General features: G+C 43.8%; 1 pseudogene; it reads left to right on the top strand.

Moving 5' to 3' along the window:
- The first annotated feature begins 218 nt into the window (after positions 1–218).
- LOC118620493 lies at positions 219–1208 on the top strand (annotated as a pseudogene).
- Positions 1209–5012: the final 3804 nt, after the last annotated feature.

Raw genomic sequence — 5012 nt, 5'->3', positions numbered from 1 at the left:
TTCAACAAAGCTAGGACTAAAAACGTGATTTGTAGAGGAGCAATAGATATTTTGAACTGTACCATAAAGAGATGTTAAAGTACATTATGTGGCTAGAGTTGGTCGCCCCTGCTGTGGAAGGCACATGTTTGGGCTTTTGACGTCCCTGCACCTGACTCACGGTTTCTGCCTTGCAGTCCGCGTTCTGACAACTCTTGGGCCCCTGGCCTGCCACCGACATGCGGTGCATCTACATAAGGAGCCTGGGTGACCACGTCCAGGAGAATGACATTCAGCGCCTTTTCAGTGCTATGGCCGCCTCCTCCAAATAGACCTAAAAAATGAGTAGACTTCGTGGAGTTCAAGGCCTCCCGCCATGCCCTTTACGAGGTGAACCCCTGCGACCTCTGCGGAGAGCGTGTGATCGTGGAACTCTCCCGCTGCCGCAGGATCGGAAGGGCTGCAGATACTAAAACACAGTGGTGGAGGTGGATACAGCATTTGGAGAACTTCTGGCAGAGGCAAATATGGACCACCTGTTCCTACAAAATTCAGACTTATTATAGAAAATCTTTTTAGTCTCGGCAGTTAGTAACATTTAAAGGATTTCATGAGACCAGCAGGTGAAGTAACCTATGCGGATGCTCACAAAGAAAGCACAAAGGCCTAATTGAGTTTCTCTCCTACTCTGACATGAAGCCTGCTTTGGGTAAACTAGATGGTATAGAAATAAATGGCAGAAATATTAGACTCGTTGAAGATAAAGCACAAATGAGCCATAGGCGGTCTTATTCTGGAAGCAGTTCAAGATCACAATCTAGAAGGAGGTCACAAAGCAGGAGTCCCAGGAGCAGCCACTGTAGATCTGGAAGTATTTCAAAAAGTCCTCCCTACCCAGGTCTGGGCACAAAAGTCAATCACATTCTGGATCAGAAGGCAGGAAAATCTAAATCAAAGAGCAAATCAAAGTCTAAATCTGATCCTGGCCCCCTCCCTGCTCTTGAAGCAGGTTTAAGGATGAGTATGAGAAATCTCAAAGCAGGTCTCTGTTCTTGATCTCCTTCCCCCAAAGAAAAAATCTAGATGGAGGAGCTAGTTCCAATTCTCCCCAACCTGCTCCACCCTCAAAAGCTCATTCTTTGTCCCCTCCACCAAAAAGAGCTTCAGGATCTCCTTCTAGATTCCACTCAAAGTCAAGGTCATGGTCCAGATAGAGTTCCAGAGATTAACCCAGAATTCTATGTTCTTTGCACACAATTATGGAACATTCTTCTACTTGCTTAGGCATTATTCTTCCATGGCTGTACTTGGCCTCTTCTGCAAGAGGAATCTCCTGAAAACAAGGGCACACAAAAATGTGATTTGTGGCCAAATTTGATTAAAAAGTTGGGGTTCTAAAGAAATGGAGGCATGGAGACCTTTCTCTCTTCTTTGTAGGATTAAGATAACTTTGATTTTATAGCTTTTGAGCTAAAATAACTTTTGTAAAGATTAAGCTAATTTAGATTTTTTTTTTTTAAAGTATTTCAGCAGGATCTGCTGCAGGGAGTTTATTTGTTCGCTGACTTTTAAGTTTAAACCGTTTCAAGCTTTGGATACTTAAGGCTTCAGAGAGATAATTCATTTTTCAGTTATGTTGGGTTTTTATAAAGCCTGAGTTATGTAAGATTTCAATAAAAGTTTACTACCAAGATGATTGCCTTATTGAATAGGTCACAATTAATTTCTTTAAATATTGATATCTACTGTTTGTACACAATGTAAATTCTACTTAAATGTAAAACAAGGCAAGCTTTAGACCAGCAATAAATTATTCAATTTGGATATTATTTTGTTTTGTTAATCAAATTTGCCAAAGTCATTGTATATGCCCATTTAACAAATTAGGTTATAAATAAAATATTTTGTAGTAAAAAATAAAAATAAAAAAAGAGTGATGTTAAAGTAAATTAAGACATCAAAATTACAACTAAACTGTAGAACAACCATCATGAACCACCTGAAAAGTGGCTAGATGGAAGTCTTACAACTAGGGAATTAAAGAAGCAGCCGCATGGAGACTGGTAGGAGGGGTGGAGATGTGGAATAGGCTAGTCCCACACCCACATGGGGCAGATAAAAATTGGAAGGGAGCCCTGGCCAGTTTGGCTCAGCGGTTAGAGCATTGGCCTGCGGTCCAGAGAGACCCGGGTTTGGTTTGGGCTAAGGGCACGTATCACGGTTACAGTTTGTCCCTGGCCCTGGTTGGGTCGTGTGGGTGGCAGCCACTCGATGTGTACCTTTCACGTCGATGTTTCTCTCTCTCTCTCTCTCCCTCCCACTCTATCTGAACAAAAAATGAAAAAATGTCCTCGGGTGAGGATAAAATAATAATAATAATAATAATAATAATAATAATAATAATAAAGTTAGAACCAGAAAAAAGAAATTGGAAGGGATATCTCCCCCTCCCCGAAGAGCAAAGAGTTCCAAATCCACACCAGGTTCTCTATCTCATGGTTCTAGTGCCAAGAAGAGAAGTCCTCATAACTTCTGGGAACCAGTGGGATTGAAACTGAGGAAGATGGAGGTTGCTGGAGCCCCAGGCAGTTCCTCTTAAAGGGCCTGCACACGGGCACACGGACACACGGATTTAATGGGACTCACTCCCTTTGAGCTCCAGCACAGGTGAGGCAGCTTGAAAGGGACCAGAGACACATGGGGAGGAACTGAATTATCTGGCTTCACAGCAAGGGCTGGAGGAGTAGCTTTTTCCCAAGCAGAAATGCTGGCAGAGGCCATTGTTCCCTTGATGACCCCTCTCTCCACAGAGCTGCCAGGCTGGTGTCTTATCTGAGACTCCAACAACCTGGCTCACACTATTCACCCCACCTTGTGATTCCCTGAGGCCCTGCCCCACCCAACTTTCAGACCCACCCAAGCTGTTTCCAGTGGCATTTCAAAATGAATGGCCTATCCTGGCCGGTTTGGCTCAGCGGTTAGAGCGTCGGCCTGCGGTCCTGAGAGACCCGGGTTCGGTTCCCGCTAAGGGCACGTACCTCGGTTGCAGTTTGTCCCCGGCCCTGGTCGGTTGTGCGGGTGGCAGCCACTCGATGTGTTCCTTTCACATCAATGTTTCTCTCTCTCTCTCTCTATTCCTCTCTCTCCCTCCCACTCTACCTGAACAAAAAATGGGAAAATGTCCTCGGGTGAGGAAAAAAAAAAAAAAAATGAATGGCCTATCTTGGCTCATGCTTCAGACTTTCTGAAAATCTCTCAAAAAAGTAACAGCTGGCCTGAGCAAACCCTGTGCCTCTCTCTAAGTGGCCCCAACCTTGGCAATAGCAAGAGCCAGCCTTGGTTCGCAGTTTAGCCTCACTTGGGCAACTCCAAGCCCAAACACAAGTAACAACCATCTGCAGATCCCTTTGTAGCTCCTGCTGGGTGGCCCTGGGCAGGACACAGGCAGCAGCTGACTTTGGCCTGCATCTCCCAGAAAGCCCCAGAGCCAGCACACCTAGTGGACAGCTTCAGATCATGTTGAAGTATCACCATCAAACCATCTACACAAGTGACACACTCAAGGGGCGGGTTCAGTGGGGCAACAAAGCCCCACCAGAGTAAATCCTGCTCTGTGGAGTGGGCCCTATGCCAACAGCAATCAAGACTCAACTACAAGAGACAGATATACACAGCCCTCACAGGGATGAGGGATGAACATTGAGTGCCCAACATGAGTGATCAGGGAGGCTGTGCCTCTGGACCCTACAGAATACCTACTACATTAGGCCGCACTACCAAGCCTGGGAGACATAGCAGCTCTACCTAATACATAAAAACAAACACAGGGAGGCAGCCAAAATGGGGAGACAAAGAAACATGTCCCAAATGAAAAAACAAAACTCCACAAAAAGAGCTAAACAAAATGGAGACAATCTACTAGATTCAGAGTTCAAAACACCGTTTATAAAGATGCTCAATGAACTTAGTGAGAACCTCAGTGAACTTAGTGAGGGCCTCAAGAACATAAAAAAGGACCAGTCAGAAATGAAGGAGGCACTAACTGAAATAAAAAATAATTTACACAGATTCAATAGTAGAGTAGGTAAAGCAAAGAAGCAAACTATCGATTTGGAATATAAGGAAGCAAAAAACACCTAATCAGAACAGCAAAAAGAAAAAAGAATCCAAAAAAAATGAGGATAGTGTAAGGAGCCTCTGGGACAACTTCAAGCGTACCAACATTTGCATCTTTGGGGTGCCAGAAGGAGAAGAGGGAGGTAAAAAATCGAAAACCTATTTGACAATAATGGCAGAAAACTTCCCTAACTTGGTGAAGGAAACAGACATACAAGTCCAGGAAGCACAGAGAGTCCCAAACAAGATGAACCCCAAGAGGCCCACACCAAGACACATCATCATCAAAATGCAAAAGGTTCAAGACAAAGAGAGAATCTTAAAAGCAGCAAGAGAGTTACCTACAAGGGAGTTCCCATAAGGCTGTCAGCTGATTTCTCAAAAGAAACTTTGCAGGCCAGAAGGGAGTGGGAAGAAATATTCAGAGTGATGAAAAGCAAGAACCTACAACCAAGATTACTCTATCCTGCAAAGCTGTCATTTAGAATCGATGGCCATATAAAGAGTTTCCCAGACAAGGAGAAGCTAAAGGAGTTCATCACCACCAAACCATTATTATATGAAATGTTGAAGGATCTTTTTGAAGAAAAAGATAAAATATATGAACAAACAAAATGGCAATGAATACATATCTATCGACAATAGAATCTACAAACAAAATGAACAGGCAGAACAGAAACATTCTCATAGATACAGAGAACATTTTGTTGGTTGCCAGATGGGAGGGGGGTTGGAGGAATGGGTAAAAAAGGTGAAGAGATTAAGAAGAACAAATTGGTTGCTAGACTGACAAACCTCAAAGAGAAGGGGGATTGGGAGGTGGGAAGAAATAAACCAAAGAACTTATATGCATAACCAATGGACACAGACAACAGTGTGGGAAAAGGCAGGAGGGGGGCGGGAGGAGGTCAATGGGG

The sequence above is a fragment of the Molossus molossus genome, unplaced genomic scaffold (assembly GCF_014108415.1).
Source record: "Molossus molossus isolate mMolMol1 unplaced genomic scaffold, mMolMol1.p scaffold_m16_p_7, whole genome shotgun sequence".
Classification (NCBI taxonomy): Eukaryota; Metazoa; Chordata; class Mammalia; order Chiroptera; family Molossidae; genus Molossus; species Molossus molossus.
This window is presented reverse-complemented; position numbering and strand designations above follow the sequence as displayed.